Genomic DNA, 13,853 nt, shown 5'->3' with positions numbered 1-13,853 from the left:
CACCATGTTTAGGGTCAGAACAGGGCCTTCTAGGGAGGTTGTTTGGACGCCTGCCCTGGGAGTGGATAATGCTGAGTGGCACGGGAAGTGGCAGGACATCAGCCAGTATTTGGAGAAGTTTTCTTCTCCAATGATCTGGAAATTCACCCCTGAACAACTGCAGGATCCTGTTAGCATGATAAGACTGGTGAAGGAAAAATGCTCTGGCAGCTCCAGAGATGGCCAGCTCACAGCAACCTGTTGGGCCCTGGCCACTCCCTACCGGACACTACTTGACTTGGGTCTATACCTCTCTGCCGATATCTGGCGCCCGAACAGGGACCCCTACTTCGTTGAGTTCTGCAGGGACGTAAGGCGAACAGAAGGGGTTGAGGGAAGCAGTCGTGAGTGGTAGTGCTGTCCCCGGTGCTACGAAAAAAGCCGCGTGGGCGGTGAAGTTAGAATCTCGCCTTGGCCAGGTGAGTCGACTGGGGGAGGTAGCATGGGGCCCGCGCTATCCAAAGAGGAAGAGGCTGTGGAAAAGCTCCTCCAATATATGATCTCTCTAAGAGAGCCAAATTATGACGAAAAAGCCCTGAAAGGATTGCTAGAATGGGCAAGAGCGAAGAAGCTAATCCCTACCGCTCAGGCTACCTTTGAAGTGTCCACATGGGATACTATAAAGGACCACTTATGAGAAGAGATGTCTAAGGGGTCAAAAGACGCAAGAAAATATCCTATGCTTTGGTGTCTGGTAGTTGAATCGCTAGAGAGACGGAATGCTTTGCACCGAGCATCTACAGCTGCAGAGGCAGCTGCAAAGGCAGTTTTCCAGGGTGACGGAGAGACTGTAGTGCAAACGTGCGCAGAACAGTTTGGTTTTGGGGAGGTTTCGGCCCCTGCGCCTGCAAAGGTGCAAACGATAAAAGTTTTAAAAGTCGTGGGCTTGTCCTGGTTCAGCAACGCGCCAGTGCTGGCACAAAAAGCAGAGACTGCGGAGAACAAAGCTGGCGCTGCGCCATCGGCAACGCCCTCTGTTGCTCCTGCGCAGCTGACACTGCCATCTCTTACTGAGCCTGCGCAGTCAGTGGCGCCGCTCCCCACTTCGCTGCCCAGAACAGCGATGCTAGGAGCCTCTGCATCACCAGGGGGCGCTGTAGCGCTACTGCCCGGAACCACCATTTTGCCTGAACTTACGTCATCAGGAACCGTCGCGCCTGAACCCAGAAGTGAGCTGACGAGAACCGCTGCTATAGCTATAGCAGAGCTTTTCCGAAAGAAGCCGCCGCTACACCGGCGAGAGCCACTGCTATTTCAATAGAGGCAGGAGTTACCAGAGGAGGGACCACTACCCTTGCACCAATATTGCTGCAGAAGATGAAAGAACAACCGACTCATGACAATGCGGAACAGCTATTCCCTCCGCTTCCGTCCCCAAGTCTGAGTTCTGATGATGAGAGCTCAGAGGATGAAAGTGAGAGACTTGTTCTGCTTGCAACAAAAGATCAGATGAACACTTTGTTGCGTTGCTTTGAAGAGCTCAAGACTACATTGGCAGAGAGACAGTTCGCTCTGCAGCATCCAAACTTCTGCAATGTTCCAGCTTCATTTACAGTGCCGAACATCGCCTCCTCCAAACCCCTTTCCTAGGATGCCCAGGGTGGGAACTTCTGATATAGGGTTTTCAGCCTTGCTGGGTGGAAGGAGGGGGAAGGAGGGGGTGAGTGGTAATCCAACACAGAATTGGAAGAACATCATACGGGATGCTGCTTCTGGTGGGGATTTTGGGCTCTTAGGAGTTAGTGCTTTCCCTGCAATTGTAGACGGTGCAGGGCGCAAATCCTGGGAAGCTTTAGATTGGGAAATCATCAAAGAGGCTAAAGCAGCTGTTTTCCAGTATGGTTTAAAGAGCAGTTATATACAATCAATAATGCAACACCTTTTTACTGCAAGTTTGCTAATACCATTCGATACATGTATGATAGTAACCACGCTGCTGACTCCTTCTCAGCAGCTACAATTTTTTAATAAATGGGATGCTAGCTGTGTTGCAGCTGCAGCACAGCCTAGGCAGCAAGGTCACGGGTACTGGTTAGTACAACGCAACAGACATACAAGCACAGTTTCCAGATGAGGCACTACAAACTAGCCAAGACCTAGCCTACAGGTCCTTGCTTGCAGTGAAGGATGCAAAGTCAGGGCCCCCATGTACTATGGTCAAACAGGGGCCCAATGAGCCATATAATCTGTTTATAGATCGTTTATATCAGTCAGTAAATACAGATCTAGATATGGATAATGATATGAGAGCAAAATTTCTGGATGTATTGGCTGTGATAACACCAATGATAAAACCAAACAGGTTTTAAGCACACTGCCTAGGGGTGCTGGCGCAGCTCAACTCCTGGAGGTTGCAACAAGAATGATCAAACAGGAGGACGCAGCCTATCTGGCTACTGCAGTAGGTGCAGTAGTAAAGCCTCTTATTTCTGGGAAAGGATGGAATGGTAAGAAACGCAAAGAGATGTTTTGCCTGTGGTCAGAAGGGACATCTCAGCACCCAGTGTCGAGCATTTCCTTTGCCAGGGACTGCTCGCCCTGCAATAACAGCAGGAGGGTCAAGGTGATGTAATAACTGTCAAATGAATAACCATAACACAAATGAGTGTAAACGGCAGGGAAACCCCAAATGGAGCGCGATATGCACTCTCGCGCGATGACAGCAAATCAGGGTGCTTGGAACGCTGCCAAACAGCCACCACAGGAAGCGCTGGCGTGGACCTGGTAACAGCAGTAGATACTATGCTTGAGACTCAAGATGTGCACCCGATTGATTCTACATTGCAAGGACCTTTAGATAGAGGATTGAGTGCTCATTTGGTAGGACGTTCATCTTTGTCTCGTCAGGGAATTTTTGTGGTGCCAGGAATCATAGATGCAGATTCTACAGGTGTCATCAAAATCATGGTATACACCCTAACACCACCAGTTTTTATTCCTGCTAACAGTAAAATAGCTCAGCTAGTGCCTTTTAAAGCAGAAGTGCCCAATGCAGAACCACTGACACGAGGAGATGTGGGTTTTGGCTCAACAGGCCCCCCTGAGGTGATGTTAGCAGTAGACATAAAGCAGGGAAAACCCGAGGAAGATGTAATTATATGGCATCCTAATGGACAATCCAGCACTATGACTATGCTTCTTGACACTGGGGCTGGCATTTCAATTATTCCTAAACATAAATGGCCTCAAGCATGGCCTGTGGAAATGGCACCTACAGGAGTTAAGGCAGTAGGTGGTGTACAGCAGACATGGATCAGCAAAGATGTGATAACTTTTCAGTTTTCTGATAGAGCAATAGTGGGAACGCGTCGTTATGTGTTATCTTTGCCAGTAGGCCTGACAGGTCAAGATCTGTTGGGGCAAATGGGAGCATGCCTGATTACTTCTCCTTTTCAGGAGCGGCCATTGATAGGCAGCTGACCTTAAAACTGCAGCGGAAAATAGAAAAACCAGTATGGATAGATCAGTGGCTGCTGAAAAAGGAGAGACTGCAAATAGTTCAACAATTAGTTCAGGAGCAATTGGAGGCAAGACATATTGTTCCATCTAAGAGTCCATGGAACACTCCCATATTTGCCATCCCAAAGAAATCAGGAAAATGGAGATTATTACATGAACTGCGAGCTGTCAACGCGGTCATGGAAGATATGGGACTCTTACAGCCTGGTCTAACTTCTCCTATGATGATCCCCCATGATTGGGTCATACTGGTGACAGATTTAAAGGACTGTTTTTTCACAATCCTTTTGCATCCAGACGATGCTGTCAGGTTTGCTTTCACAGTGCCTTCAATTAACAAAGCAGAACCAGCACAGCATTTTCATTGGATAACTCTTCCCCAGGGGATGAAAAATTCACCCACTATGTGTCAAATTTATGTTGCATGGGCCTTGCAGTCATTTCGAACCCAACATCCTGACTTATTAGTATATCATTACATAGATGATATTCTGATAGTAGGAAAAAAATTGGATGTGCCTGCGCTGTTACAGCAGTTAGAACACGAGTTGGGTCGTCGAGGTCTCAAAATTGCCCCTGAAAAGATTCAGAAGCAGGAGCCATGGCAATACCTGGGTTGGACCATCATGAATGGTATAGTGAGGCCACAGAAATTAGTCATTAACACTGCCATAAAAACTTTGACTGATGTGCAGAAGCTGATGGGTGACATACAGTGGGTCAGATCTGTGTGTGGAATAACCAATGATGATCTAGCTCCTCTGATGCCTTTACTAGGATCAGTTGCTCAGGCAGGACTTCCAAGAGAATTGTCAGAAGACCAAAAAGCAGCTATAGTTAATATCTCAGGAAAAATAGCTGCAGGATATGCCTGTAGAATAACAGAAGACCAGCCAGTGCAGTACCTACTTGTCAATTCTGGAGAGAGCAGAAAGCATCCGTTGGGGATCATCTGTCAAATTGCAACCAGTATGAGAATTTTGGAATGGGTATTTTTACCATATCAACCCAAAAAGACAATCATAACACGACCTGAATTGTTTGCGCAACTTGTCATAAAAGGGTGATGGAGAGTTTGTGATTTAATTGGCAGAGATCCATCCGTAGTATTTGTACCAGTCGCCCAGAACTATTTGGAGTGGTTGCTTGAGAAATCAGAACCATTCCAGATAGCCATGGCAGACTTTGAAGGTCTGGTCACCAATCATTATCTGACAAATTGTTGCCTTTGCTGCAACATCAGATAATTGAGTAGCTTGTGTTGCGTTCAGATGCCCCAGTTGCTGGAATTACTGTTTTTACAGACGCTGGTAGAAAATCTCGGCGTGCAGCAATTACTTGGCAGGAGGGAGCAGAATGGAAACATAAAATACTTCCGGGTGTTTCAGGAGACACATTCAAACCCTTGAATTGAGGGGTGTGGTGTGGGCCTTAAACTCGAAGGAAGAACCTGTTAATGTGGTTTCAGATTCACTTTATGTAGTGGGTACAGTGCAACGAATCGAGCGAGCAATGATCAAAACCCTGAAAAATAAAATCTTAGCAGCACTTATGACACAGTTGCTGCATTTGCTAGATCAGTGAACACAGCCCTATTTCGTCACTCACATAAGAAGCCATCAGAAGCTAGACCGTGGTTTAGCAATTGGGAACAACAGAGTAGATAAATTAGTGGCACCTGCATGGACTGGTCCTGCAGTAAATAAGTTTCAGCAAGCAGTCTTGTCTCATGACTTTTTCCATCAGTCTGCTGATGTATTAGTCAGGCAGTTTGGGCTCACTTCATCGGATGCACGAGGAATTCTACAGGCCTGTTCAGCCTGTCATAAGAACGGGCTGGGCATTGGCTTAGGAGTCAATCCTCAGGGGCTGCAAGCATTGCAGCTTTGGCAAATGGATGTTACTCATGTTACGGAATCTGGGAGGTTAAAATATGTGCATGTATGCATTCATACCTTTTCTCATGCCATGTGGGCCTCTGCTCAGGCTGGAGAAGGTACCAGATATGTCATTCGACATATGTATGCATGCATAGCAGCCCTAGGGATCCTCACAGAACTTAAAACTGACAATGGACTTGGTTATACCTCACGTTTCCAAAGATTCTGTATGAATTGGGGTATCTCTCATGCCACTGGTATTGCTCATTCTCCTACAGGTCAAGCTATTATTGAACGAACTCACGGCGTTCTGAAGTCACTTTTGCAAAAGCAGAAACGGGGAGAAGAGCTAGCCAGTCCACATGACCAACTTGCAAAAGTGTTATATGTGCTGAATTTTTTGCGGCTGACAGGTACTAGAATGGACCCTCCCATTGTTATTCATAACACTTTGCAGTCAGGTCTGGTAAGTCAACAGGTAGTAGTTAAAACACAATATAAGGATCCACAAACAGGGGAATGGAAAGGGCCTGCAGAAGTGAAGATAACTGGAAGAGGCTATGCTTGCATCCTAACAGACACAGGTGTGTCAGAGGACAGAAATTGTGTGAACAATTTCTATTGCATTTCTGCGACCTCTGCCTTGGCATGGCTGGGTGCAGACAGTAATAAATACTATGCCACTAATATGGCTGCAGGCCTTGTGCCAAGGTGAAGGAGGAGTTATTCTGGCAGGAAAACAAGTTTTATGGATACCTGCTGTGGTCCAATTGGTAATGCACAGCTCGGTGTGTTTACCTTATGTATCCAATGTAACCTGGAAAAGAATCACATGTCTCTGTGTCACAAGTAGCATATAAGTTGCCTTTCCTCTAATAAAGCGGACATTTTTGACAATCATATTGATTCATGTGCATTTCTGTCTGACCCCCTCTGCCGACATCTGGCGCCCGTTACACAGGGACTTCTACTTCGCCGGATTCTGCAGGGACGTAAGGTGAACGGTAGGAGCTGAGGGAAGTGGTCGTGTGAGGTAGTGCTGTCCCCGGCGCTACGAGAAAGCCGCGCGCGCGGCGGTGTTGGAATCTCGCCTTGGCCCGGTGAGTCGAACGAGGGAGGAAGCATGGGGCCTGCGGTATCCAAAGAGGATGACGCTGTGGAAACGCTCCTCCAATATATAATCTCTCTAAGAGAGCCTAATTTTGATAAAAAAGCCCTTGAAGGGTTAATAGTCTGGGCGAGAGCTAAGAATTTACTCCCCACCGCTCAAGCCACCTTTGAGGTATCCATTTGGGATGCTATAAAGGAACAGTTATGGGAAGAAATGGAAAAAGGGTCTAAAAATGTTAAAAAATATAGGAAATAACTTAAAGTCTGGCATTTGGTCGTTGAATCGCTGCAAGAGTTAAGTACGGAACAGCGAAAACTTATAATTGCTCAGGGAACTTTGTCGGGAAGCAGCGGGACTGCGGCGTGTCTCCGTGCCGATGAGTCTGTCTGCGGGGAGGTCCTAGTGCCTGCGGCTGCACAGTCGCGAACGCTAATAAAAGCGGCGGGACTAACTCAGTTTAGCAGCACATTTGTGCCAAGAGTTAACGCAGAGACTGTGAGAAAAGCAGGAGCAGTGGAGAGCAACGCTGGCACTCCGCCAGCGCCACAGCCCTTTTCTGTGCCTGCCACCTTCTACTGAGCCTGTGCCATCAGCAGAGCCACCCCCAGCTGTGCCTGCGCTGGTCGCAGAGCCAGAAGTTGTCATTGCGCAAGCGCCACCTACAACAGAGCTGCTAGGAGCCTCCGAGCCACTAGATGTCGCTGCATCGCTACCGCCTGGAACTACCATGTTGCCTGAAATTACATCATCAGCAGTTGTCACATCAGAACCAGGAAGTCCAACCACAGAAACTGTAGCTGCTGTAGTCGGCGTTACCCCTACAAGTGTTGCCGTAGCAACTGAAGCTATTTCGGCAAGGACTGCCACCTTGGTAGAAACTGCTGCCATCTTGGTGAGAGCTGCCATTTCGGCAGAAGCCACCACCGTTCCGACGGGGACCGGAGCCGCCGCCGGAGCGAGCATGGCTACTCCACCGAGTCCAGCACTAACAGCTGAATCAGCCTTTGCTTTTGGTGCTCTGCCTGCTTCAATTCTGCTGCGAGAGGAGGAAGAAAAACCTAATCGTGGTAATGCAAAAGAGCTATTTTCATCATTTCCATCCTCAAGCTTGTCTTCTGATGATGAGAGCTTGGACAATGGAAGCTAGAAAGTCACTGTGCTTGCAATAAAAGACCTTAAAGACACCTTATTGCTTCACTTTCAAGAGCTTGAGTCTAAATTAGGAGAGAGACAGCTTGTTCAGCTGAATACAGCCCCCTCTAATGTTTCAACTTTAATTGAGAGTGAACCCTGGGAAGCTTTGGACTGGAAAATTTTAAAAGAAGTTAAAATAACTGTTATACAATATGGTTTAAAGAGTGATTATACACAATTAGTACTGTGGCATCTTTTTACTGCTCATTTTTTAACACCATATGATATTCGTATAATTATATCTGTGTTACTTTCTCCTTCCCAGCAGGCGCAATTTCTCAACGAATGCAGTGCCAGTTGTGCAGCAATGGTTGCACAATCTAAGTAGAAAGGACACCCTCTTTTTGGTCTTACTGCTGACATGCTCATGGGTTTTAGTCAGTACAACAGTATAAATCTGCAAATACAGTTTTCAAATGAGGTACTACCAACTAGTCAGAACTTAGTTTATCAGTCATTGCTTGCAGTAAGGGATGTAAGAACAAGACCCTCACATTCTAAGATCAAGAAGGGACCTAATGAACCACATGATCAATTTGTGAATCGTTTGCGTCAAGCTATAAACTCAGATCCAGACATACATTGTGACATAAAAGCACAGTTCATAGACTTGTTAGCTTATAACAATGCCAACGACAAAACAAAGCAAATATTAAGCGCAACACATAAGAGTGCTGACTCACTTAACTTTATAGAGGTTGTGAAAAAGATGGTTGAGCAGAAAGGAACATTTTGTATAGCTGATGCAATAACTGCAGCAATAAAACCTTTTTTGTCTGTAGAGATTGACATTTCTTCAGAATCAGATACAAGTTCTGATGATGACGAAGAAGACAATAATGCTGGAGTTTAGAACAGATCAGCAACATTCCTAGAAATTTTTTCAGAATTATTAAATAATAGAATTAGTACAATGTAGTTTGTTGCAGAATAAAGCTGTTATAGGTTTAGAATTATTAGTATAAGAGTATTTGGTAAAGAAATCAGTGATTTAAGAACTCTTAACACACTTTTTGCACAAAGAAAAAGGGGACAGAAGGATATCAGTTCTCCTCTATTGACTTGCAAAAGTGTTTCATGTGTTTTAAGTTTTTTGTGCACAGGTGTTCTCTGGTTATCTGTACATAAATGAAACCCCGGAAAGAAGCTGGTTCTTCAGAACAGAGCTGATGTTGTTGCTGTTGCAGGTAACAGTGAATTACCAAAAGAGCACAGTATTTTTAGTCTTATTGAGAGTACAATTTTTTCAGTATTACAAAGGCACAATTTTTAGGTATTATGAGTAGAGTTTTTTTCAATATTTTTAAAGCACATCAGTTTAGAAGTTAAGAAGCACATAATTAAAGAGGTTTTAGAATTTAAGAAAGTGTGTTGTGTGAACTTTAGATTATTCGCTACATTTTAGTAAAAGAAAATTTATCTATCTAGTTAATTTTATCTGTTTGGTTAAGAAGCTTTAACATTATAAGGTACTAAAGAATGATAACTTTTTAGTTGATAAAACACAGTGATATGGAATTCAAAAGTATGTTTGTGTGAATGTTGACAGTGGCCACTGTGAAAGTTTGTATGCGTGTATGTGCGTGACTGCATGATGATTACTGTGTTTTTGATAATAAATACACATACACTTGAAATACACAAATACTTTTACATTAAAACAGAAGACACTTTTAGACTGAATACGTTTGGAGAAGCACTCTTAGGCGCACTTTAAGAGCACATATCTTGGGGTCAATAGTTGTTAAGTGTATTAATGATAGTAGTGTTATTGTATGGATACAATAGGGAATGTTACAGAAATGTAATTTAAATTGTTCAAACTTCAACGGGGGATTTGTCGGAGGACAGAAATTGTGTGTGAACAATTTCTATTGCATTTCTGTGACCTTTGCCTTGGCATGGCTGCGTGCAGACAGTAAAAAATACTGCACCACTAATATGGCTGCAGGCCTTATGCCAAGGTGAAGGAGTAGTTCTTCTGGCAGGTAAACAAGTTTTATGGACGCCTGCTGTGGTCCAATTGGTACTGTACAGCACAGTGTGTTTACCTTATGTATCCAATGTAACCTGGGAAAGAATCACATGTCTCTGTGTCACAAGCAGTATATACGCTGTCTTTCCTCTAATAAAGGGGAATCAGTGGGATCAGACTGAGAAAGACCCACTACAAATTTTAGAATGGTTTTTTCTACCCCACACACCACCTAAAACTGTGTGGCCTACTAACAAAATGTTTGCCAAGCTTGACATTAAAGGCAGAGGACGACTACAAGAACTAGACGGAAGAGACCCTGCTGTCATCTACATTCCAGCTACAAAGGACAACTTCATTGGATGCTAGCTGAGGACGCAGGATTCCAGGTTGCCCTGGCAGGCTTTGACGGTGACATTTCAATACATCTCCCTAAACACAGATTGTGGGCAGAAATTGGTAATTTACCTTTAAAGGCCACAACCAGATGCAAACATGAACCAGTGAAAGGCCTCACGGTTTTCACAGATGCATCTGCAAAAACACGAAAAGCTGCAATGACTTGGGTAAATCCTGACACAGGACAATGGGAACGAGAGGTACAGACCATGAACCAAGGTTCTGTACAGGTTCTGGAACTGGCTGCCACTTGCATTGCCTTTGGGAAATTTTCTGAACAACCTATTAATATTGTTACTGATTCCTGTTATACTGCGTAGTTAGTCTCCCGTCTCGATATCGTTAACCCTCACTTGTTGTTTGAAATGTGTTCTGTTTGGTTTCTTGTCAATCATAGAAGGTTTGATTTCTATACAATACACACAAGGTCACACACTGACATGCCAGGGCCATTACCTGACGGAAACTGAGAGGCTGACAAAGCAGTTATGTTTAACACCATACCTAGAGTCTTAGAGCAAGCGAAATTGTCTCACTCATTTTTCCATCACAACGCACGTTCTCTGAAGAGACAATTTCAGATAACACTCAATCAGTCATGCCCAGACTGTCAGAAAATCACACCCATGCCATCTCAGGAAGGCATTAATCCCAGAGGGTTAATGGCAAATGAGATTTGGCAGACAGATATCACACATATCTCCGAATTTGGCACATTAAAATACGTACATGTATCCATAGATACACACTCACAATACATAACCACCACAGCACACACAGCGGAAAAGGCCAAGGATGTGATAAGGCACTGGCTCAGTTGTTTTGCTACCCTTGGTACCCCAAAACTGATAATGGACCAGTTTTCATCTCAGAAAAGGTAAGAAATTTCCTGTCAGAATGGGGAATTTCACATGTCACAGGTATCCCACACTCACCAACTGGACAGGCAATTGTGGAAAGGGCACATCGCACACCGAAAGATGTTAGCTAAACAAAAAAAGGGGGAATCAGTCTGTAACCCACAAGAACGTCTGTGGAAAGCCACGTATGTTATCAATTTTTAAAATTGTGACAGCACTGAAAGAAGTAGGTACGAAAGCCAGCACAAGCCTCAGGCTCTTGCCTCTCCCAAACCACCAGTCATGGTAAGAGATTTGATTTCAGGGCAGTGGATGTGACCGTTAGATCTTGTCACTTGGGGACGAGGCTACGCCTGTGTGGCTGCAGGAAAAGAACTTAAATGGATCCCTTCCAGGTGTGTTAGACCCTACCTAGGTAAACAACCACAGCAGCAAGAACCAGAGTAACGCAGAAGTTATAAAAGAGTTATGTTTACGCTTCAGGTTTACATTTAAGGATGACCAGTGTGGCAAAAAGCAGTCTGTAAAAAATCTGTGAATGTGTGTATGATGAATGGATGACGGCCGTCAGTGAATGAGAGTGTGAATGAATAAGAGAGTTGTTTGACTGGACAAGCGTATTAAACACAAAAACACCTCACAAAAATAACACTACCTCTGCCACATGGTCACTTTAAGAGAATTTAGTTTTGCTAAGCTTAGCCTGTTTCTTAAATGAAGTCGAACTCCCCAGTTATTTAAAACCCTCAGATTAATAAAGATTATAAGTATGCACGGTTGAGCTAAGATCCCTAAGTTAATAAAGTTATTTTTCCAACACCCTTTAGGAATATAAGAAAGTTTTATAAAGTTTACCATAGATGTATAAGAGGCCAAAGCAAGCGATGTGCTGAGTCACTGCAAGCTTTGGTAGTTTACAATGTACTGTTCTGATTGTTTGCATTGTTGTTGTTGCACTGTTTTCGTGACCTTCTTAAATAATTGAGAAGGGGGTGATGTAGGAGGCGTGTCCCAGGGGCAGGGGAACCAGGGGACATGCGCAGGGACAGACAACCCCATTGGTTAGAAGTTCACATGGTTTTAGGGGATAAAAGGAAGCGCCGAATTTGAAATACACCTACTTGATTTCCACCTCACGAAGAGCAGACTGCATTTCTTTATCATATAAAGACTGCAACGTTACAACGAGTCCCAATAAACACCTCCAAGAATCACCATGAAAACACAAAAAATCGAACTCAAAATCCCTGATAAAGGACAAGCCCCAGAAAAATGAGCATGGCGGGAGGGAGAAAAGCGGCGCGGGGAACACGCGGTCTTTGCAACGTGGTGATGGTGGAGGGGAAGGGTGCTTGCGCGTGCACGGGACCAAGGCACGCAGGGGCTGAACGAGGGAACGCACGTCGCGTGGAAAAACGGCACGCAAACTTTTCGCACGTGCTCTGTCAGTTCCGCCCCCTAGTTGAGATATCTTGGCCTGCTAAGAAACCCCAATACCAGTTTGTGATGGTCCATCTCCACAACATGAACGACATAGAAGCTTATCCCCACGGCATGCCCAGTCCCCACCTCCACGTGAGAGATACAGGGAGGAGGTGGGAGCAGTTCCACGTAGGAGTGGAAGAGTAAAGAGGGAGGTGGAAAAGATTCTACGTGGGAGAGATGGACAAGAAATAATGCAAGAAAGTGAAATTACACAATCACTGACCACAAGAGAGCTTCGAGATTTACGGAGAGATTACATGCGCTTGCCTGGTGAAGAAGTCCTCACCTGGTTGGTGCGATGTTGGGACAAGGGAGCTGATAGTCACGTAACTGAAGGTGATGAAGCACGACAATTGGGTTCCATTGCCCGAGACCCTGTGATAGAACAAGAAATGGGAAGGGAGAAAATGGTGTCCAGTCTTTGGCTCCGAATCCTCCATGTGGTGAGAGCGAAATACCCATTTAAGGAGTCCCTGAAGAGTTCTTCAAGAAGGTGGAGGACTGCGGAAGAAGGCATCCAATACCTACGGGAATTGGCCATGCTGGAGATCGTCTACTCTGATCCAGATTATTATGACATCCAAGTTCCAGAGAATGTTCCCTGCACACAACCAATGTGGAAAAAGGTAATTCAAGGTGCCCCTAAACCGTATATCTACTGTTTGATAACTGCATATCATCCAAAGATGGAGGAACCAAGCGTGGACACCATGTGTGCCTGGATAAGGAACATAGAGGAAAATCTGGAAGACTCCTTTGATCCCCTATACCGACGTACCTACGTAGGGAAAGAACGGAGAGAGATTATGAATACTCCAGATATGAGGATGACCCTAGAGACAGAGATGACAGAAGGTATAGAGATTACAGAGAAAGGCCAATGGAAAGATCATGGCTGGATCGACGAAGATGACCTCTGTGATATATGAAAAGACAGAATGGGAGAGAGATGTTGCCTGGAGAAGCATAAATGGAATCTAAATGGACTTGCTACTTACTGGACAATTCACCCAGAGGACTGACAGTTTTTCCCCAGTTTATTGTTGTGTACTTATGAATTCTTATGCACCCCAGTTTATTGTCAAAATTTATGAATTCTGTTATACCTCCATATTGTCCCCATTTCTCCCTCAGACTTTCCCTCCGAAAGTTGTTTGTCTCTTTGTGCTCCTCTGTTTTCCCGCTCCTCTGCCACTGATTGGCTGTAGTGTACCACAGTGCAGGGAGAGCTACCATTGGCCAGTTCCCTCAGAGACCCGGGAGTTCCACTCATCTTTCCCCTGTCTCCCTATCACATTTCTCCCTGAGTTGTCAATCTCTTGTGCCTCCCCGGTTTGGAATCCGCCCCTCAAACCTCGTTTATTTAAACCCTTGTACCCCCTGAACAAACGGGCATTGCTGCACACTCTCCAACTGTGCCAAGAACCCTTTTTGCAGTGCCTGGTCCCATC

At 44.9% G+C, this 13,853-nt stretch overlaps 1 long non-coding RNA gene across 1 annotated transcript in view; it reads right to left on the bottom strand.

Moving 5' to 3' along the window:
* Positions 1–12,065, bottom strand: part of LOC113954579 — a 15,274-nt gene extending 3,209 nt beyond the window's left edge. The window contains exons 1-2 of the long non-coding RNA XR_003530277.1: positions 12,055–12,065; positions 1,544–1,549 (exon numbers count right to left, since the gene is read on the bottom strand). This is a non-coding gene — a long non-coding RNA (uncharacterized LOC113954579). The remainder of the gene's footprint in view (positions 1–1,543; positions 1,550–12,054) is intronic.
* Between the last annotated feature and the right edge of the window lie 1,788 nt (positions 12,066–13,853).

Source organism: Corapipo altera, unplaced genomic scaffold (assembly GCF_003945725.1).
Source record: "Corapipo altera isolate COAL_440 unplaced genomic scaffold, ASM394572v1 52, whole genome shotgun sequence".
NCBI classification, from domain to species: domain Eukaryota; kingdom Metazoa; phylum Chordata; class Aves; order Passeriformes; family Pipridae; genus Corapipo; species Corapipo altera.
The sequence above is the reverse complement of the archived record's forward strand: the minus strand, read 5'-3'. Positions and strand labels throughout refer to the sequence as shown.